The 23,196-nt window shown below is 42.1% G+C and overlaps 1 long non-coding RNA gene across 3 annotated transcripts; it reads right to left on the bottom strand.

Annotated features, from left to right (window-relative positions):
• Window positions 1-10,899: 10,899 nt before the first annotated feature.
• LOC107310837 (uncharacterized) lies at window positions 10,900-17,433 on the bottom strand. 3 transcript variants are annotated; one of them, XR_014944477.1, is made up of 4 exons: window positions 17,047-17,111; window positions 15,622-15,819; window positions 15,371-15,468; window positions 10,900-11,935 (listed from the first exon to the last, which is right to left on the bottom strand). It is a non-coding gene; the product is annotated as an uncharacterized LOC107310837 (long non-coding RNA). The 3 variants fall into 3 exon arrangements; XR_004306826.2 differs by having other exon boundaries at window positions 10,901-11,935; window positions 15,622-17,433; XR_014944478.1 differs by lacking the exon at window positions 10,900-11,935 and adding an exon at window positions 13,077-13,382 and having other exon boundaries at window positions 15,622-17,433.
• Between the last annotated feature and the right edge of the window lie 5,763 nt (window positions 17,434-23,196).

Consider the following 23,196-nt stretch of genomic DNA (forward strand, 5'->3'; position numbering starts at 1 on the left):
TTCTGAGCCCACCCATGTGACAACTTCTGACACTTTGGAAGCATCAGTTCCTGTGATCTTAAGAGGTGGTACTTAAGAAGAGACCAGCACTGATGGACCCCATTACCTTCAAAAGCAGTTCACCAGGGGATGCTATTAACTAGCTCCTCAAGCACCCTGAAACTCACTCTCCCCGTAACTATTTAAAAGGCCTCCTGCTCTTTTGCCCCTCTCCCCTTTGATTTTTATGCTTCTGCATCTGTGCCACTGCAGCAATGTGGGAAGCAAGCTTGGGAAGCACTGTGGAGTTAGGGTAAAATAATCATAAGAACAGTAAAAGTATCCAAACACCAACACTTCCTTTTTAACCTAACATACTAATGCAACTTTGTAGGGAAGGGGGTATCCTTTACGTAATTTGCAGTGAACTGGGTGCAGGCATAAGAGCAGAAGCCTAGTAATGAAACAGGAGGGGAAGGTGGCAGAGGATCTCTTAATCACAGCTCATTAACAACCTGTGACTTGACCCAGTACAATAACCCACCCACAAAAAAAAAAAAAGAAAAAGTACAGGCTTGCTTTTACTGTTAATGGAAAACAGAACTACTTCAGCTGAGACTTTGGGGCACACATCTAAGGCTCTGTACTGATGGTCTTGAAAAAGACTATGATTTCCCTATGGATTTTATGGTCCTTATTATACAATCCAGTACAGACACAGAACAAGTGTAATAAAGCAGATAAAGCATTAAGAAATGCTAGAACAAGTACACGACATCACACAGACCTGGATTCCTAACATGGGGCCAGTAGAAAACTTACAACCTTGCATATTTGCCAGAGCAAGCACACAATCTCTAGACACACAATTAAGTCTTTCCACTGTAAATAAGCACCTTGGGACAGAGCGCAACAAAGAAGCCACAGTTTAAAAGCACATTTGCAAATTACAAAAGTAATTCTTCCAGTAGCGTGCACTGGGCTTGCAGCTAGAAAAACTAATTGCCAGAAACCAAATCCCAGGAGACCAAAAAAGGACTTTGTAGACTTTGCATTTTAGTAAATGGAAGGAGAAGCTTGACTTTGCACCTACTGGAGAGATGTTGCAACACCCTGCAGTCACCAGAAAACACCTGCACTGAGAAAGTAGTAGCTGAGATTCTTTGGTCTTCCCTCAAAGTATTTAAAGATACCCAAATACTGACCCAAGCAGATCAACAGGCAGGTAGTAACAATCAAAAGCACCACTAGCTAATCTGATACTTTGAGCAGTGGGTAGAATTAGGGCCATCACATCCCTGCACTTCTCTCTGCTTTTCACATCATTTTTCTTAGGGAGAAACTATCACCTACCCTCACAAAAGCCACACAGTTAACCAGGCAGGACATCGACCATTTGGGAAAGGGACCGCTCAAACCCAGCACATCAAGAGAATTCAGGATGAAAGGCAGAAACGTGAGACGATCTTAAATCATTTGCTCTTTACCTTATTAACAGCACATAATGCTATAACGGGATGGAAAGTACCACATTAATATCAGGGTAGCAAAAGTCTTGAGCTACAACAAACGAGAACAAACTCAAATGCAGCCACAGACACAAAAGAAAAGAATTTCTTACCTTGGAAGGCCTCCAGTAGACAGATACCACCAGCAAGAGATCCCCTTGCTGCCACTGCCAACCCTTAAATGAGGCCTGGGAAGGGGTGGATACTGGCTCCACCCCTCTGATCACCCAGCTGCACTGCATAATTGCATGCACCTGAGCTCCCCCGGGGGGTGGCACTGCCCTCCCACCAGGTGCTCAGTCAATGGTTCTTTGTCCACTCAGAAGGCAGTCTGCCCTCAAAAGCCTCAGATTAACCCCTAGTTTGGAAGGAAGTCGAATAAGAGCACTGATCAACCCCTCACATTTTGCAAAGCTGTTGACAGGATTATCAAGAGCAAAGGGATGCTTCTCACTGCCAAGGCATACACTAGGATGCAGCACACAGCTCAGCAAACTGACAGCAAGATTCACTGCATCTGTCAAACTACTGCAGCAGGACCTATTTTGCACAGCTTCAGTCACAGCGTGACACTCGATGTCAAAAAGCATCTGAAACCCTTTGTCAGTCACAAGAGTCAGCCTGTCTGAGAAGCAACTCATAGGCAAGGAAAAGAAAGGACAGCAAGCTAAGTTTCCTTGATGGGGAATCCAAAGTTCATCCCAGGATATCAGGTCCAACAACAGCCTGGTGAAAGCCACAGAAACTTTACATATTCATTGGCTTGCTGATGAAGTAGAACAAATACATCAGTGTTGTGGCCTTATTGTTGGGCCAGATTCATTCACGTATTCATTCCTCCTTGAGCCACAAGCATTATGTTCAAAGTTTACATGGCAGCTCTGGACTAAATGGCTTTTGGCCACTGTTGTGCTTGCACACTGCTTAGAACATAGCTCAGCCATGGTGACAAGTTCTGGCTGTCAGTATGTAATCCCAGAGCACGGAAGCTTCAGCATACCCAAAGTGTTCAGAGTCAACATTAAACAGAGGGCGTGAAAGCAGGGGGAAAAAACTGCGCTTTTTGAAGACCAAAGCAGTTCCTCCATGGAGAATGCAGTGTTGGCCAAAAGAGGACATGGGACTCTACCAGCTTGGTCAGGGTGGGCGGCTGAACAATAGCTCCAGCTCTGTTGATAGATGGAAGCATGCTTCTCCTAGGAGATGGTTTACCTCGTATTGCGAGGACAGAATGTCTCTTTCCTTCTAAAGCTCGGAGTGCTTGATCAAAAGTCCGTTTGATAGACATGTTACAAGCTGACACATATTGATCTCCAAAATACACCAAATGGCTTCATTTACAGGAGGTTGTGAGGGAAATCCATTAGAGGGAAAAAATAGAACATAATTAGAATCATAGAATCCTTAGAGTTGGAAAGGACTTTTAAAGGTCATCTAGCCCAATCCCCCTGCAATGAACAGGGACACACACAACTAAATCAGGCTGCCCAGAGCATGATCCAGCCTTGCGTTGAATATATTGTGCCTCTGCAACAAGCTTTGCTTTCAGGAAAATCAATTAGACACAGATTTCCTGTACCTCATCTCTTCTGAGACTGCTTGGTCACAAGCACTGGTCTCCACCAACCTGAGCACAGCCATTGGAAACTGCCTACCGAAAGGAAACCTTTTGGTGCCTGAAAATGAAGGCAGTCAAAATGAATTGTTTCTGTTGAAAATTTAACCTCTCTGGAAATATAAAATCTCTGATAAAGAAATCAAATAAAACTTTGGAGTTCATTGGCTTTGCAATCAGCAAAAAGTTTTGGCAGATAAAGGTGGTAAATAGGCCCATTCCTGCTATACTACTATGGGAACTGTTGATCACAGCATGAACCTCTAATTGACCACCTGAGGCAAACAATGAGTCAGCTGCAGGAGCACAGGTGAAGGTAATTCAGTTGTGCCACCAAAGGGTGGAGTTTGGCTGCACCTCTCCTAGATCCCATGTAAGGACTGACTGCCACTAAGGCAGGATCTCTCTCTGAAGGTGGTTGCTCCTGTGTGGAGTTTTACTGTGAGCCTTCAATGCTGGTGAACATTTTCAATTATTAAAGTTATCTTTCCTTTGCAATAGTCTTACTTAACCAAACATCTGTATGAGTCTAATCTCTGTACATTTATTGATTGTACAACTACTTTCTTCTAGAGGGATAAAACAGGCCAGTAGCACAACCAAGAGCACTGAGAAACGTCTTTCTGGAGGATCACAGCCCACCCAGTACCACTGCCCAATTTGTGTGAGGCAACAGTGGTGGTGCTGCACTGAAATACCTGCCTGCATCCAGTTATTTCTGAGCTCTGTCACTGCCAGGCCTGGCCCCTGACTTGCTAGGTATGAAAGTCTATGTTTAAGGGACGGAAGAGGCAAAGTGATTTTAATTGTATGAGTGTAAGGCTGTATTCTGCCTCTTGTCTTCAGGTATGGAGAAATGGCGGTATAAAGGTGTAGCCACAATCTTCAGTGAGATGGACAGCAAAGATACAACAATAGCTCTCTATCTGAAGTACCAATAAAGAGTGATTATAGAGTCAAACAAAGTCACTGTAAGCCGATCTCCCTCTCCCTCCCTCCCTCTCTTTTTCCCCTAATTTACATGCTAAGTGGGATTTGACATAAGGAAACATTTTCACACATTAGTTTCAGAGCAAAAGTTTCATTTCATCCCCTGAAGTAGAATACTGATTGCTTAAACCACATATTTTCCAATACATGCCCCAGCTTCAGGCCAACTACATTTTCACAGGCATCACTCCAGTGTCTCTCAATTTTCTTTCTTGCTTCTCTCGCTCTCCCCTATTTTTGCCTTCAGGAATCTGAATACTGCTAGCATTGCTTCTGGGATTTATCATCTATATTTGAAGATGTAGTTGTAAATCTAACGAGCCCCTTTAGAACAAGAAATTCTCAAAAGTTGATTGTGAAAGATAATATTACAACAGATATGTGAGTCAATTTGTAATTTATTTTATGTTCATCTCAATTCCGCATCATGAAAAGGTATAAAGGGAAAACAAGCCCCTTTTGCTTGGACTTCCAGATGCTCACTGGGATAAAGAACATTTACATATTCTTTACTCCAAGAGCTGGGGAAGATTATAATGGCTGGGCACTGAGTAACACTGGAAAAGGGACTTTCCAGGTGGCAAGACTATAAAAAGTAGCTTTGTTTTAAAAAATGAGAGGTCAGATATTTGCCATGTATAAATAGAGGAGATGGGGATGCAAAGATTCTACTGTCCTGTATCAGTAGTTTTCAAAATCTCTGAAGCTGAAGCTTCTTTAGCTACACAGAATCTCAAAGACTCCCAATATCTTGTGTTTGATAAATGTAGGAAGTTTAAGACACATGCTTGCACGTGAGCCATGCAAAGGCACGACTACCCAGCTAAATAATTTGTGGCCCTGTGGATCAGAAAAGCCTAGAGAATACAGGGTTTCAGAGACACCTTAGCTTTCCAGGTTACAGAAAAGATGGAGGACTCTTTATCAGGGATAGGACAAGGGATAATGACTTTAGATTAAAAGAGGAGAGATTTAGATTAGATACTAGGAATAAATTCCTTAGTCAGAGGGAGGTGAGGCAGGCCCCGACATTGCTGCCCAGAGCTGTGGGTTGGCAGCCCAGGTTGGGTGGAGCCCTGGGCAGCCTAATCTTATGGGGAGCAGCCCTGCTTATATCGGGGGGGGGGGGAGGGGGGGGTTGCAATGAAGTGGTCCTTGGAGTCCCAATGCAAATCATCCAATGACTCTGTGAAGTCAGATCACAAATTTCCTAAAGCAGTTTTTGAAGCTCCCATGGAAGAAACAGGCATTGAACTGAACTTCTGAGAGCAAGGGAGCTTCGGTTTGTGTGCTGCACCTGCAGAATAGGAGGCCTTCATAAAACAGTATTTTTCTTTCTTTCTGCAATACATTCTCTGAAAACATAAGGTATATAATCATAAATGAAGTCCTGCTGCACCTTACTCTGCCAGGTGAGAAAAGAGCCCCAAAGCTCTCACAAAAATTAAAGCAAGACAAACGGTGCTTCAAATCCCCAGAAAAAAAGAAAAAACATTTGAACTGAGAAAGGTGATCCATTTCAATCCTATTGAGCTGCAGCACCAGGTATTCGTGTTCCAATGGAAAACGGTGGTGTATAACATCAGCATGGTATATGACACCCCAGCAACATGAACAATAGCCTGGAGTAACTGTTTGGCTGTCTGTTACTGCATCATGTTTACTAAATTTCATCATGTCAGTGTACTTGAAAGGTTAACACATATAACAGTTTAAGTGAAGTGGTCCCAACTTGGCATATCCTTTCCGTGCTTGAAACTGCACTTCCCACTCGCCTTTGCTTCTTTATGGGACATAAACATACTAATGTGGTTTTAAGGAGCTACCTCCTAAATGTTCAGCTGAAAGTGTTTGTTGAGAATAGAGAACTATCCTGGTTTGCATTTTGTGTCCTCTCTCATACCCTCCTATTATACAAGCATCATTTCAAAGCACTCTGAACATATCCATTGTATCAGGCTTTTCTATGCTAAAAGAAGAAATGCTTTATTATTATTCCTTGCCTTTCCCACAGAAGTTATACCAGGGTTTGGAGATATATGGCTATTGTTTCTAGAACAGAGCCTGCAGAACTGCTGCATGTAAGTTACTTCAAGCAGCCAATAATAGACCATTGTTCATAATGCACTGCCATGTGTAAACGGAGCTGTGCATTCAGTAAACTAGAAGATATTTTATATCTTTTGACTCCTTTGCTCCTTCACAACTCATCCAGTGAGCTAAATTTAAAGGTATTTTGCACTAAGAAGACTACTCAGGAAAAGACACAGACAATAATAAAGCTGCTACAGCAGCAGTCCTAGCTTACTGTTAGTTAAAAATACTGTTAATTACTTAGGCATTAAGATCAGTTTAGCACCTCTGCATTACCAAGCATGAAAACCATTAGCAGCTGGGCATTTGATGTTGCTGTTTTGCAGCTTTATTAAGAAGCTTTTTCTTAATGCTTTTGGTGAGCTATACAACCCCTTTGAACTCCTTAACTTTTCCCTCCTAGCCAACAGATGGCAAACACCTGTATTTTTAAATACCTGAGTCACTGGACCACACTTTGTCTTCTCCCACAGCACAGGTGATGACAGATTGCAAGCAGAAAGATTCCTTGGATGGTGCTTTCTCTTAGTGTGAACAAAGCCAGGGGACTCGCATGTGGGAAAACAGCCCCGGCAACAAATCTTTGCACTTTGCACGGCATCAGAGTGGGAAGCCCTTGAGCCAAGGGGGTGCTTTAGGAGTGCAACAGTGAGCAAACTCAATTAGATGGCAAGATCCTGGACACAGCTAAGTGATGTGTGTGCTCCTCATTGCCACATGTTAGATCATTGATGTTAACACATTTGGAGGGAGGCAATCATTATTATTCATTTTACAAGTAGCGCACTAAAGAAGAGAGAGAGAGAGAGAGAGAGAGAGAGAGAGAGAGAGAGAGATCTTTGCAGATGTAGTCTCTGGGGCAGCTATTGACTTCAGATATTATGTCCTGAATTACAAAATTATCATCATTATTATCCCCGGATTTTGATTAGTCATACGTATAATTGCAAAGAAATCTGTAATCAGCAGCTTAAATGGTGTTACAAGAAATGTAGGATACGAAGACTGCAGAGCTTTTGGGTTGGCTTTGCAAATACCATTTGTTGCCATGAAAATTCATGATAAGGAAGTTCATGGAAATTTGCCAGCTGTATCTTGGGCTGCATCCAAAGAAGGGAGGCCATGAGGGTGAAGGGATTTTTGCCCTCTGCTTTGCCCCCTTGGTGCCCTACCTGAAATGCTGCATCCAGGCCTGGGGCAACCAGCATAAGAAAGATGTGGAGCTGTTGGAGTAGGGCCACAGGAGGGCCATGAAGATGCTGGGAGGGCTGGAGCACCTTTCCTACAAAAACAAAAGTTGAGGGAGTTTGGCTTGTTTAACTTCGGATAAGAGAAACCCCAAAGAGACCTCATTGTGGCCTTCCAGTACTTGAGGGGAAGCTTATAAACATATTTAATATGGACATATTTAATACGGACATCATATTTTTAATATATATATTTATTTCCCACATATTTCAACTAGAATTTACTTTAAAATCACAGCGGTTCTTCACAGAGGGTTGAAATCTCAGCTCTTGTTCTTCTCACTCCCCTCTTCCCATTTAATCTTAGGCGAGCTTCAGTCTCTCCGTAAAATGGGAGTAGTTACATTTACTTATTTGAGTGAAGAACAGGGTAAAACTCTTAAGGGCACCACACTCTGCAAGCAGACACGTTTGAGAAAGCAAACCAGAGCAGGAAGTGGTGCAGATCTCAGTCCTTGCTTGTTCCTTTCACCACATGCTGGTGAGCAGAATGAACACCCTTCATTGCTGCATTCCCCATTTAGTGGAGCTCTTCTGATAGAAGGATCCACTCTTACAAATACTAAAATGTAACAAGTTCAAGTCTTATACCAGCTGTAAGGGCTTCAGCGAGCTTAGTTAAAAACCCTGCCCTCAAGTCTTTAATGACTAGCCTTAGATAAACTGAAAATACCAGAAAAAACAACTAGAGACAAAAGTACAGATAAATACCACAACGGGGAACTTCACACCAAAGAAAACTGTTTTTCTGGGGAAAAGGTCTCCCTAAGAGTTGCATGGCTACTAGTTGGGTAACAGCAATAGCACTTGTAATTTCCAATCAATTTATAGGCTCTCTGAAAAAGCCCAGGTGTTTTAAATCACTGAGTCAAGCACCTCAGTCTCCTGTGTATATATCCAGGAGGGGGAAAAAAATAAAACACAACCGTGGAATAATGCATGTTGTTTTGGAATAGCTAATTTCAAAATCACACCTTTCTTTCTTTGTTCTATTTGTAAATCTTACAAAATGAGACAGTTTAAATGACTCAGCTCACCCATTGTGATGTTACTACAAGGATAAACAACAGTGTGTTGTGTTTTAGGAGGGAATACATGGCACTGAAGCACAAGCAATTCAAAGATTCCTGAGTAGATTCTACTTCCAGCAGCCAGAAGCTCTGCCTGTGGATTGAGTCCAAGCATGCAAAATTTCAGCCTCAATGAATTGGCCAAAATTGCAAGCATGTAAACAACAGGGGCTTTGTTGTGATAAGGACACAACACACACCTATTTATGCTCTAAACAGAAACTAAGCCAAGTTAGGATTGTTTGTGGATTCTCTTGTATGTTAGTATGTTGACAAAACAAAAGATTTATAAGCTCAGATAAAAAGAGGTAAGTGGAATTTGGATGCTTTGATGCACCTGGCTAATGGTAACTGGTTGTGTGCAGACACACAATTCAGATCTACCCCAAAGCCTGGTTTTTGTTTTACTTCACTGTCTAATGCTTACAAATGCAATGAATGAGCAGGTCTTGGTTCAGCCCTGAAACCACAAATGGGTGCTCTCAGCACCAGCACCAAGGGCTCCGTTCCAAGGCTACCAAATCCATCCAAATTCCCTTTGCACTTTTGTCACAAACACCTACTGCTCGTGGCCCTGGTCCCCCACAAACCCATTAGCCTGCAGCTGCAGGCAACCTGCTGAGGCAGAGCTGCGTGCAGTGAGATCAGGGTGCAGACCCGGCAGCAAAGTCTGTCCTTTGGGGCTCCCTCCCTGCTGTCTGTCAGTAGCTGACCTTGCACGCTCCCTTCCCCATCACACCCCTGTGCCTCACCCCCAGGCTGCACCGAGTCTCACGCTCACTGGACTGTGAAATAGCTCTTTTTTTCATTTGTGTCTCCTTGAGGAGCTGTGAAGCAGACACAGTGAAGGAGGCGAGGGGCTGTGCCAGCCCTGGCGAGAGCTGCTCTTCCAGCCCTGCTGATGGAAATGTTTCCCTGCAGCAATGCAGGCGTGGGGAAGCAGCAGATACAGCCAGCCCTATACGAATCTCAGAGTAACATATGGGCCCGTGAAAAGAGAAAAAACTTTGCCCACTGAGGCAATTAAGGGCACAGCAAATGTCTCTCCCACTGCTGCTTATGTTATGTTCACCCCATCCCCTGGGATGTGCTGGCTGGCTGTGTGCCCCACTGTGATGGAGACTACTATTTTGAGGCAGTGCTTTACCCACAGAAATGACACTACCATCAGGACTGAGAGAGGTGAAAGAAGAGAGCTGTTCTTGAGACAAACACAAAAATACTTCAAGGCAGGAAAAGCCTTTCAAAACTTTGGATTTCCCTGCTTTGCACTTACATAAAGAGGAATCGGCAGGCTCAGGATGGAAATGGCCCTTTGCCTTATGGGGATGCAAAGCAGCAACAGCAGCTTCTTCATGGCAACAAGCCTGTGTGATCTTAGCAGGTCCATTCTCTTCTGTCTTCATTGATAGCTTTTACCACAGGCTGGGATCCACATGCCACCCTGCACACCATATCCTGTCTTCTGGATGTAACCCCACATTTTCTGTCTGAGCTCTAGACCGTGTGGTAGGAGCTCTAGGAGATCCCACTGTTGTCAAAGCTGTCCTGAAATCCAATGGTGTCCAACATTATCCAGGCAGAGGCATGGTCTCTTCCTCGTCCTCCAGGTCCTGGGCTGAGTTGGGGAACGTGGGTGAGCCTGCTGAGATGGCTGCCCCCAGACAGCTGCCACTGGCATCCTGCTGTCCTGGGTGGGAGAAGGAACCTGCCTGCAGGCAGCCAAAGGCAGAATTAATGACCCTTTCTTGCCTAACTATCTGGCAGTTTAGGTATTTAGTTTTGGCAGAACAGAAAAACACTCGAAGCTTCTGTTCAGTATCTGATGCCTTACTACTACAGGGATTTTAGCCGAGCACTTTTGATGAGCCCTACATTCACCACCAATAAGTATATATCTTGGCTCTTGTAGAAAGTGTCTTAAAAGGAACTTTGAGGAAACCTTTGATAACTCTTCCGTTGCTTAATAACATCCCCTTTGGTTGACAAGGTGATATCAAGTCTTCAAATTGGAAGCTGGTTCAAATGAAAAAGGATGAATTTATCTTAACAGTAATCTATATCTGCTATGTCAGACACTGTGCTGCAGTGTGCCCTGCTGTGTGCAGCATGCCACTTAGAGAGCAATGATAAACCTTTCTAGACGGTGCCTAGCACAGAATATAGATTGCTGTGAATACAGTTAAAAGTTGCTCACAAATAAGAGATCACAGAGGCTGACCATTTGTGAGGGGAACAATGCTGATTTTTGTTGGTGGTTTGTTGTTGTGGTTTTTTTTGTTTTGTTTTGTTTTTTGGGTTTTTTTTGTTTTTTTTTTTTGCCACCAGCATCTAAGTGCAATAAAATATCAGTGAGAAAGAATTGCTATAGCAACAAAGTATGTTCTCTTGATAGAGGCTGTGTGTAACAGCAAATTGCCGCTAGAACTTTAAGGGGAAGAAATAAAATCCATCACAAAAGCAGGAAGAGGAAAAGCATTAAAAATTAAGATTTTATTGTTGCATGATATATGGTTACTTACTTCACATCTCCCTCCAGATGATCTAGAATACTTCTGGTACCTCACTGCTCCTACTTACTGTTTCACACACAAAGTTTTGGGATCACAGCAAGACAACTGTGTGAATGATCCATCTGTAGTGATATAATGACAAAGATTTGCATTCCGTGGTAGTTTTACTGCTAGAAATACTAGGAATTAGGATCATGGAATCACAGAATGGCTTGGGTTGGAAGGGACCTCAAGGATCATCAAGCTCTAAACTCCTGCCACATGCAGGGCTACCAACTACCATATTTAATACTAGACCAGGCTGCCCAGTGCCCCATCCAACCTGGCCTTGAACACCGCTGGGGACAAGGCATCCACAGCCTCTCTAGGCCGCCTGTTCCAGGACCTCACCACTCTCATAGAATTCCCCCCTGATATCTAACCTAAATCTTCCCTTCCTCAACTTAAAACCATTTCCCCTCTTTCTGCCATTATCTACCCTTGTAAAGAGTTGGCACCCCTTCTGGATGTTATATACCAATACCTACACAAAGCAAGAGACTTTGTGGGAAGGAGATTTACCTCAGTCAAACAAGAGAGAAGTTGCCGCTGAGAGATGAAGTAACAACCTGAAGGTCACTCAATGAACTAGTGGCACTGTCAGGACAAGAATGGAGCCAACTGGTTCCCTTACCCACTCCTAGTAAACTCATCACAGTTGATTCAGGTGAGCTACATACACAGGGAAGCTGGCTTGTATCCAAGTTAGCTGTTAAACTATTTCATGCACTCAAGTAGAACCAACAAGCTCTCATCTTCACTGGGGCATTGAAACTATCTTCCTTTCTTCCTTCCTTCTCTGTGGCTCCAGTAGCTGCAGGGAAAACAGGGACCACAAGACAGGGGGAAGATTTTGCCTTCCATAGTCATGACACAGGACCTGGAGAAAAAAAGAAAGATACTTTAAGGAATCCAACTAGTCACAACTAGATTTCTGCTTTTGGGCTGATGAAACTTAAAACACCTTCCAAGCTGTTTTACACTGTCAGAGGTAGCCCTTGTCCTGTGCTGGTCCTCAAATTATAACCTAGGTTAAGAGAAATTCCTTCTTATGTGGATGAACAAATGGAAACACTACACTAGGGTTTGTGGCACAGCGGGGGAAAGCAGCAGCACATTCTGAAGAGCAGAAGTCCTATAGACCTGGTTGAGCCTTGACAAACCCCAGGCAGAGAGTAGCAGAAGGAAAATCAAAAGGCTCTTTGGAAAGATTCTTCCCCACTGAGAAAATATTTTCTGGAATATTTTGCTATGAAGCCCACTTTCTGTGATCCTATTTATAACTCACAAGTCTCCATAACAAACAAGCTCCTTAGAGGAAAGCGAGTGTGATTTGAATAGTGCTGTATATCACAGTTCCACGTTCCCAGTCTGGCTATGATTTATAACGAAAGCACAGCATCATGGATCAACTCATGAGGGGCATTCTGCAGCAAACAATATTGAATAAGTTAAAGTTTTCTTATGTACATGAAGGGCATTTTTCTTGAAAGTTAAAGAGAAAAGGGCTTCAGGCTCACATCCTACTAGACTAAGTATCAGGTTTTCCCTGTGTTTTCAGTATAGTTTCTGATTAAGAGTTCCTCCTCTAGCATCCTTAGAACAAGGCACTTTACCCACTTGTACCCATTAATACAAAAGCTGGGATAAGAAGAAAGAATGTAATTCACTAACAGAAAAAAAAAAAAAATGAAAAAAAAAAACCAACCAACCAAACAAACAAAAAACCCAACAACAAGGATTCAAACAGTTTGGAAATGACAGAATGAAACATTTTGACTATTCGCTGTCAGTGAAAGAAGGAAACAAACACAACAACCAAGATGGGAGTTTCCCATAGACAGCAGAGGGTCAGCTCAGGTTGAAGTCATGCTGGTAAGAATGAGCCCTGAGCAGAGCAGCCAGCAGCTCCTTTGGTGTGAAGGGGCAGTGAGGAGGCAGATGTGCACTCCTGTGACTGCTCCCCTAAACCTGAGGCACAAACAGCTGCATCACTATTTATGGTGAACACAGAGGGGACAGACAAACTGCCTATTTGGAAAGAACAAATGCAGCATGTGGCCCATTCTTAACAGACACTGCAGCTATAGGACATGGTGAGGATGATGATACACCCAGATGATAGAATGAGGCCTGTTTTTCTTACCAATGTAAATGCACGAGCAGTGGAAAGAGCAGGGTTCAGAAAATCAGGGGCTGCCTTCTCCCCGCACAGTGTTGCCTAGTGATCGGAATTATGCTATTTTCATCCCTCTCTGGTCCCATTAAACTTCTATTATTTTCTTGTCCATGGCCTGGCTGTTACCACCATCTGCTCGTCTGGGTGCCTGTCACAAGGAGAAATGTACCGTGGGGTTGCCTATTTCAGAATTTTTTTCTAAATGTTGATTTTCTAAGGGGAAATTCAAGTGTCCTGACTGGATAGAGTGCTTCCCCAGTGCTGCAGACACTGACAGGGTTAATGAAGCCCTGCTTGTTTCCTACTGGTCCTCAGCAACTTATTTTGGGTATCACAGTGAAACACCTATTTCTCCTTAATGGAGAAGGCCAGCTGGCTGAATCAGGACAGTGAGCTCCAATAAGGAGCCAGACAAGTAAACTACAGGCTGTCCAGTTTAAGCTACCACCCAACAAAAGGAGTTTTGAAAGTCTCTTGCCTGTGTGCATTTTCTCTGTAGAGACGAAACTAGCTTTGTTAAGAAGCTGAGCACATGCTGAGCTTCCACTTGATGGCTTTGCAAGTTTGTACCCAGCTGGGAACTGTTTTTCCATTCCCAAAAGATGAAGTTTACATGATTACAAATGACGTTATTTACAGTCTCATATGTGGAAGAAAAAGCAGAATGCATAAGCAGTTTGGACAGGTGAAGAAATGGCCCCATGTGCTTTTCATCATCCTTGTCTTGTTGTCCTCATGTGCCAAACTCATGTCTAGGCACCACCAGGATCTGAGGAAGAAAGCAAAAGCTTCCATGGTTCTCATATACATCTTGTTACAGCTCTCAGTTCCTAGAAGAAGCTCGTGCCATTGCAAACCCCAGAACTAAAAGGACCAGCACAGTCATTCTGGAACCTACGCAATATGGTAACGCTCTGTTCTTCTTAAGAGACTACTGACTCAGTTTAGATGGGTGCACAGGCAACCAGTGCCTCTTGAGATTTCCTATACATGGGTCTAGCAGCTATGAGCCATCATCTTCAAGACATAGATGCTCTTCTCCAAACAAAGCAGCTGTAGGAGACAGCAGGATCCACTGGTATGCTTTAAGTGCACATGTGCAGAGCCAGGCAGCTGACTCTTGCTTCATTTTTCAATGGAATATAGAATAATTAGAATTATGGAATAGTCTGGATTGTAAGGGACCTTAAAGTCTATCCAGCTCCAACCCCTGCCATGGGCAGGGCAGCCCCCACCAGCTCAGGCTGCCCAGGGCTCATCCAACCTGGCCTTGAGCACCTAGGTACCTCAGCATGGTCCTTTCCTAAATATCCTTGGTTTTGGTGTATCGCTTATTCGCCCATGGATCCACAGCCATCTGAGCCTGGACCTGCTCTTTCCCCTTTAAGAACTTCCCTCACCGAAGAATGTAGCGATACATTCTAGCTCTTTGAAAGAGTTATTAGGATTTGCTAGGAATAACATTTCTTGCTCTAACATGACTAAATATTAAATAAACTACAGGGACTCCTTATGTTGTTGTTGACATAATGGGCATTAATTGAAGTTACAACAGACTTTGCTGTTTTCCCAGTCTGCAATTCTACTACCATAACTAGTGCTCAGTCAAGCTTTTCTAACTTATTTTCCTCCTCAAAAAGAAACAAAAAACCAACCCTGCTTTAATTGAAGAATTATTATACATTGTTTACTTTAACATGAAGGCATATGAGAAAAACATAAAATAAAGGCTCGTTCCTCAAAATGAGTGTTATAAAACAAAACAATTAAAAAAATATCCCTTCCATTTACTTGGCTCACAGATGATCTCATTTGTATTGCAGACACAGATTTACCCTGTTCAGATCAAATTTCTATGAATAGAAGAAAAAGAAAAAAAAAAAACAACCAAAAACCTGTAACTGTGATAAACACCCACAATTATAGCACTTGATTTTCTCTTCCATAATTCAGCACAGCTACAGCTGGTAAACTCTCTCTTCTCAGGAGAGAAAGACGTAATGCTGGAATTTTTGCACAAGGGTTTGCAGGGTATACGGTGTACTTCTCTGACTCATTCCATGCTGCCAATGGTGCCCTCAGCAGACACTGCCAGTCGTACAGAGATGTCATGCAGGGCTGTAATGCAATACTCACCATAACCACGGGTTGCTGGGAACAGATTGTGGATCTTGCCTTACTGGTGAGCGGGTTACTTGAAGTCTGTTGCTGTTTTTGCCCGCTGCTAATTGTTTCTGTTCAGTAAATAAATAATAGACTTCAGAAAGATACATTTAAAAATAAATACATAAATTTAAGTGTAGCAAATACTTAGGTGTCTTGAAATTACAAGTGAGAGAAATATACACAAATCAGCCACCCTTTAATAAGTACTTTGTGCAGCTTACCACTCCCAGGTGAGAGAAGCATTAGAAGCAGAAAACCTGCAGACATTCCCTCTGCAAGCTTTCTCTTCCTGAGAGGAACTGGGCAAATTGTCCTGCAGAGGACAGGAGACAGTGCTCACTGCATCACTCCATGCTGGTGTGCTCAGCTCCTGGTGAGGGAAGGGCTGTGCTGTGGGGCAGGAAACCATTCTGCTCCTTCTGCAGGGCAAAGAAAAAGCACAGGGCAGACAGTAAGAACAACAAATGGGAAGAGGTGGATCTGTGGAGTCAGGAGTGGTGGTTCAGAGGGCAGAGAAACCAGCACTGTGACAGGAGGGATAACTCTTGGAGAGAGTCATCATAGCTGTAGAGGGATGGGCTGGGTAGAAGAGAGTGGGAAAGAAAGAAAGTTGAAAATAAACAAGTGAGCAATGGTCACAGTGGCAGAAAGCAGAAACCATTTGCAGTATCAACCAGCCAAAAAATGGTTTACCAATCCTATCCACCCTATTTATTCATGAGATTCCTGAGTATCATTTACTAGCATTTTTCTGAAAGCAATGAGAACACCTAGGGAATAAAACCCAGGGTTTTCTTCCCTTCTTTCTTGTATCTACATGATGAAATAGACAGTGCACATTTCAGGGAGGGGGGTTTACTATAACAGAATAAATGAGCATTCTATACAAAGTGTTCGCCGTCATCGCAATTCTCATTTTCATGATGAGCTGTACACTACGATTCTGGCCCCCATCAGTTTGTTGTGAAAGGAAGTCTGCACATTTTAATTAAATCTGTGATAACAAATTTAGGATCCTGGCTGGGGCCATATTTGTATGAAAATTGTCTGTGGTCATTCAGTCCACAGTTGGAGTCAAGGCTTTCTCCTTTTCATGTGAAATTTGAATAACTTGACTTGAAACGATTTGAAATAATTTCCATTTCTCATAATGAGGAAGGAGCTGCAATAATGAAAATGATCATTAATATTTTAATTGAAGATTAAAAATAAAATAGTCTTCAGATTTCTCTTGCACTTTGTTAAAAGTCCCCCATACTGTAACAGTATTGTAATTTATAGCAATGTATTGTAGATTCACATATTTGCTATTCATAAAATTCATTGATGCCTTTTCTCAAAGGTGCTTTACAAAGGATTTAGAAACATCTTTAATCTTAGAAAATAACATTGCTGTCTGTGATTAAATATCTCTACAGCGTAGCTGTAAAGATACTCTCACACATCATAAAACCAAAATCAGGATATAGCATGATAGTAATGCAAAGCTTTTTCTTAGACTGTCCATTTCTACTGGCAATAATATTTTATTCACTACCCTTCGGACTGCCAGATCACTACTTTTTGTTACACTCCTTACCCAAACACAGAGCCCTTCAGAGCAGCTCATTTCACAACAGCCAGAGGTGATGCTGGAATCTACCTACCTTGCATCAACATTTCATACTTTGAGCTTTAGTCCAAGTGTTCCTATGTCCTTTTAGTCCAAACCTTGAGTTTAAAATAAAATGAATTTTCTTTAGTGGGAATCTGAATAATCAGCCTGAAATAATACCTTCTTAATGCTTTTTTTCTGTTACCTGTCTGTAAGCTTTGTAAGTACTGGAATAAAACATGTTTGCATCTGATGCAAAGTCTAAAATAGTGATTCACAGAATGTAGAACTTTATTCAGGACACTAAGGAGAACATAACACCAATGAAATATATCCTGCTGCTGTTACACAGCTCCTGCCCTAATATCCTACAAGGACTGCAGGAAGCTCAAAGAGTTCCTGAATCATTCTAAAACATTTTGCTTTTAGTGCTGTTTAATACTTCACATACAGTCAGAATACTGTAAAAACAAAACTATTCCAGTATTCAAAAATAAAATAAAATAAAATAAAAAAATAAAAATGGAAGGACAGAAAGTTGGTTTCATCTTTTAAATTGATATTCTTCCTCAGTACTATACTAAGGAATGTTCAATTTTTCATCATTACTGTAGTCCAACAGGATATTTATCTTCTGCTTTCTGAGAACACCCAGAGATGAAATCCTCTCTGACCAGGAGATACAGGGAGCAGACCAGGAACTCTTGTCAGCAGAGCCATTTCCACAGTGCTCTTACTGAGGACAACAATATACAACTTAGAAGCCACATACATTAATGCATGCTCTCTATGGAAATTTTCTGGCTACCAGAAGTTCAGGTCTAATAATTACAGAATGCTTTTAATACTAATTAATTTTATTTGCAGAGAAGTGAGGTGCTGATGTACACCAATTAAAGTTTTTACAAAAGCACAATTATATTCCTTCCAAAACCTAGCATTGCAGAGTAGATACTGGCCTCAGTAGGAGCTATGACCACATAACTGGGGACTAAAAGCTGCTTGATCTCTTCATGCAACACCCAGAGGAGGGTCCACATCCAGCTCTTACACGCGCACATGCTTGGCAGTTGCAACTCTCCCAAGAGAAGCATGATGATCCAACCTGAGCCTTGCTGCTGTATGCAAGCAAGAAATATAATTATATGTCAAGAGGGCACATGGGCATTCTTTGGAAATGAAGAGCTTTTTATCTGAAAGAGAAAACAAGCAACACAGAAGGGAATTTTGGGCATCAGCTTTCACCTTCCCACAATGATCAAAAGGCTCCACCCAGAAGAATAATCATATCTAACCTCCTAGGGCCTAACAAGCCGCTTCTTATCACAGTCAGTGGATGCCGACTGCTTTGCTTCATTCCTCACCTCAGCAAAGAAACCAGCTCAGCTTTTAATCAGTTTGCAACCAGGAAGAAACATTGGAGAAGCAGGTACTGGGCTCTCCTCCCTTTATTTGTGCCCACTGCCTCTCCCTCCTGTCTCAATTCCCCTTGCCCTGCTCCTCATCTGCCACAATGCAGCCTTATCTTGATGAGGCAGAGCAGCTACTCCCTCCAGATACTCGGCCAGCGCCAATAAGCTGGCAGGTGGGGAAGGAATAAAGGTACAGTTACAGAACAAAGAAGTAAATGCCTCTTTCAGAGACTGAACACATCACCTTCGCCACCCTAAGGTCAGAAAATACCAAGTTGTTCTGGAACTTTCCTCTGTGTGAAGGTGCAATTAGGCTGGTTAATCGTAAAATGCCTTCAGCAGCTGTCATCTCCTTTTTTACATTATCCTTAAAACTTTTCAAACGGCAGGCACACATGCCGTGAGAAATAATAGCATGTATACACAGTCCTATAACAAGCAATACACCTGCTTTGTCCACTTCATTTTTACAGGTTTTTGTGTGTTTTCTTTTTTCTCTTTCTGAAATGGAATGAACACCCATCACGCCACAGCTTAAATGCTGCAGTGAAATGTTCTTTTTCTCTCCTTCCCTCCACATTATTCATTTTTTGTTGTTTGTTTTTTTTTTAAAGCCAAAGGTGTGCAGCATGCTAATGGTAAACAAAGTGTATTGTCCCTTGGGAAACTCAGCATAACCCCGGCACAGCACTGTTTCTCCTCTCAGGGCACAGTCTTTGTACTCCCAGCACAGTTGCTCCCTGCCATTGAGTGCTGCTGATGCCACAGGTTAATTAACACAGGGGATGGAGTTAGAACCTGCATAAATAAGAAATACAACTGTATCTGAAAATCAATTTTGAAGCCCAGTAAGAGCAGTAGGAACGAGACAAGCAAGGAGCCCTCAGCCCAAGGCATCTAGAAACATCAGCAAGAGAAGCACGCTTTAAGACAATGCAGTTTCCATGCTGAAATGTTTGTTCTCAACCATTTCTCCTTAGTTTAATGGGGACAGGTAGGGACAGACTATAGATTGCAGGAAAGGAGAAGCTTTGGGAACTCTGTGCTGGCAGGGGTGTCCTATCTGTGGTCTTACCCCAAAAGTGAAAGACAAATAGCAACTCCCTCTAAGAAACTGCTTTTAGTACCATTGCTCTCCAGTGGGTGCCCACAGTGCTCGGGATGGGAAATACTGACTGACTGTGAAGGATGGTTCAGGCCCCTTCACCAGCTCAAACCAAAAAGAATGCGAAGAGGATCACTAAATGCAAAGATGCACCAGAGATGGCAGACCAGGGATTGTCTGATCATGCCTTTTCATCCTTAAAAAAAAAACCAGGGGGGATGAAAACTATGAGAAAATCATGAGGACAATAATTATTGCGGGTACAATTCTGCATCTGTTGCTCATTCTAAGGCCTGCCCTGGCATCATGAAGGTTGGCTCTGCCTTCCTCTGCCCAAAACCCTTCCTCCCTAGTTAAAAGCAATCTGTTTCCAGAGAGAAATGTTATTTCCAATTCCACAAGTGCTGCTTAAAGCAAAGGTCACCATTAGTTCTGGATGTGCTAATGCACTGTACATATAATAGTTCTGTATCAACAGTATATTTCAGAAGATGAGGCCATTATATTTATCCCAGCTAGGATTCTTAGCAGCTTTTTCAAACATGTTTTCATTAGCTGGTGGAAGCCACTATATATTTTAACAAAAGGCTCTAAGGATTTCATCCTAGAGTTTCCAAGGTGGTTTTATTTTATGATTTTACTTTCAGCCTATATATATTATTTGAAATTTAAAGTTTGGAGCTCCAGCAGTATAAATGTTTCCGTGACAGAAAGAAATTAAAAATATAAGTACCAGCATGCGCTGTTGGAAAGAAAAATTGAAGGTCAGATAACATTGGACAGCCAGAGCTCCCACATGATTGAATAGGGGTATAGGTAACTCAGCTCCAGACTCTGGCATGAACTGCTCAAACAACAGAAAACTCTCTGCAGTGCACAAAGGAAAGTAACTACTCACTGAATATTAGGGCTAGGGTAACATACTAGCTCTCTCTGAAAGTAATGCCTCCTCTTTACTGCCACAAAGATTACAATACATATGAAGAGCACAATAACACTATTTGATAGAGTAAATGCTCAGCTACAAAACACTATTTCTTAACACAGTCACCATCCTAAGCTGTGTATTTTCATTGCTGATGAGCAAGAGGCCTGCATGCCATACTCATTCAAATCTGCATGAGTGCAAGTGATGCTGTCACTGTCTGCATTGCTGAAAAGCATCACCCACCACTTCACTATGCTCTCATCCATTGTTGCATCTTTCATAAACATTCAGCAAGTGTTGATGAATGTCAACAGATGCCTTTTCTTCTGCATGGAGGAGCCCAATTCAACCCCTTTGCTCCATGCTCAGTTCTGTGTCAGACACCATTCTGTCATACTGCCCACCCTGCTGTCACGTGGCAATAAAACACAATGGAATACTGCTGGAAAGATTCAACCCCTTCTTCCATACCACCATCATGGGCCAATATAATAAAATGAGAGGCATTACTTTCAGAGCGGCCCTCATTGGGTACATGCATATGTTCACTCGCAGTTAACTGACAGACACAATGCACTATTTAGCAGCTGGCATTTTTTGTAATAATCTTAAAGCAGTTAAGCCATTTATAAGGTGTTCCTTTTACTGAACAGGTTTTCATTGAAAAAGTAGATAACAGGAAATAACATGCAACAGAAATGAAGCTTAATATTTCAAAGCCCTTGAGACTCTGATTAGGCCATTGCACTCTGTACATAATCTCTTACTAAACTAAATTGATGGCGCTTTGTCGGAATAAAAATAACACTGAGATTTTATATCTGGAAAAAGCAGGACTCTATGAGCTCCCTAGTGTGCAAGCAAGAAAAAGGAAATATCTTATTTAACTAACAAAGGAATGAGATAGGGATGAAACACATGAATGTTAAAATAGACCAAAAATTGATTGGCTCAACATTTGTACTCTAGCTGTAAATTTTCTGAGCTGACTGCACTTTCTGGGCAGATGAATAATTACATGCTTCTTGCTCTGGAGTCTTTAGGCTGCACTCAGTTACTGAAATATAAATTTCAAGTAAATCTATTGATGTTATTGATGTTGCCATAGAGTTATGCCAGCTTCACCGAGGGCAGAATATGATGCCTTGTTTACAAAATTAAACTCTGAAAGGTACATCTGTGTGTGCATTTTGATTTGCCAATAAAATAATTTTATGGAGCTAAATTTATGCAAATACTCAAAATTTAAATCCAAAGGAGACCTTCCAGTCTTGTATTCATTAAAGATTATGCACCGTTTTACAAGACGGTACTCAAAAACACAATATAGATTACAATTAAAAAGAAGAAATTCACAGAGGTTTCATATTTCACAAAGTCTTTAGCAGACTGTTCCCTGAGGAACAGGGAAAATATATGTCCGTCATCATCTTTGTCCAACTAACTCAACCAATATTAATCAACTTCTCCACTGAGCGGCTGGGGGAAGAAGACACCATCACCGAGAGAAAGCAGGTGGTTCGCCAAAGGCCAAATGTAGCGCACAGAGAGGAATGCTGTCCTTCTTCACTATTCCCCTGATGGAATCCAGCCCCTTCTTTGGAGTTTCAACATTGTACCGGGGAAGCAGGAAAAAACCCACATTGATATGGAATAATTTCTGCCTAAAGTGTCGAGGCATTTGTTTACTTCTTCAGGTAAACTTACACCTGAATTAAAACAGCTTCTTCTGTTTTATTTTCAGTCACTAAAGGCAGAACACTTTAAAAAGGACCACTGCTTCTTTTCCTTGCATGGAAAAATGCAGCGCTACAGGTGAGGTGTTTGGGGAATGCATTCCAGGATACAGAAACCACATCAGTCTCCCAATATGAGGATCATACATAGGCTTTCACACAACTTATATGCTTAAACCAATCCTGCTAAAAAAAATACAAAAAAAAAAAACCACCAAAAAACAACCTTGAGGGATGGCTGGATATGAAGGAATTCATTTTTAAACAAGGCATTTGGGAAAAGTGGTGAAGGAAGAAACACAGTTCATTTTTTATCAAAGAAACAAGACATCAATTCCACAATGAATATATCCACAAGTTGTCATTTGTTTCCTTAAAAAATAAATAAATAAAATTGAATAATTCTCTCTAGCTTGCCTTGACAGCCCTGCAGTACTCCTGCAGGCTGAAGAACCACACTCTTGCTAACAGCAGGAGCTATCACACAGAGGGTGGTGACACACTGGAACAGGTTGCCCAAGGAGGCTGTGGATGCCCCATCCCTGGAGGCATTCAAGGCCAGGCTGGATGTGGTTCTGGGCAGCCTGGTCTGCTGGTTGGTGACCCTGCTCATAGCAGGGGGGTTGGAACTGGATGATCATTGTGGTCCTTTTCAACCCAGGCCATTCCATGATTCAATGATTCTATACAGTTGCCAAGAAGCCAGCATTACTAACATGTTGGAGTAGTGAAAATAATAAGTAACGCCTATCTGCCCATGCTACCAACCCTTGTGCTTCCTAGCTTTGAAGAATCACTCTGCATGGATTAAATTAAATAATATTTATGCAAAGAAATCTACTGAAGTGCATGTCTTGTAACTCACACCCAATTCCTACAGCTTTTCCGTGCTGTCCAGTACTAGAAGACAACCACAGAAATCACTTCAAACCCACTTGCAGAGAGCTACAGCTACCTCAGCTAGAGCAACCCCCAGACAAAGCACTACTAGCCAAATGGATTTTAATAGGACAGAGAATAC

This window comes from Coturnix japonica, chromosome 3 (genome assembly GCF_054131305.1).
Source record: "Coturnix japonica strain WE chromosome 3, WE-NBRP24, whole genome shotgun sequence".
Taxonomy (NCBI): Eukaryota; Metazoa; Chordata; class Aves; order Galliformes; family Phasianidae; genus Coturnix; species Coturnix japonica.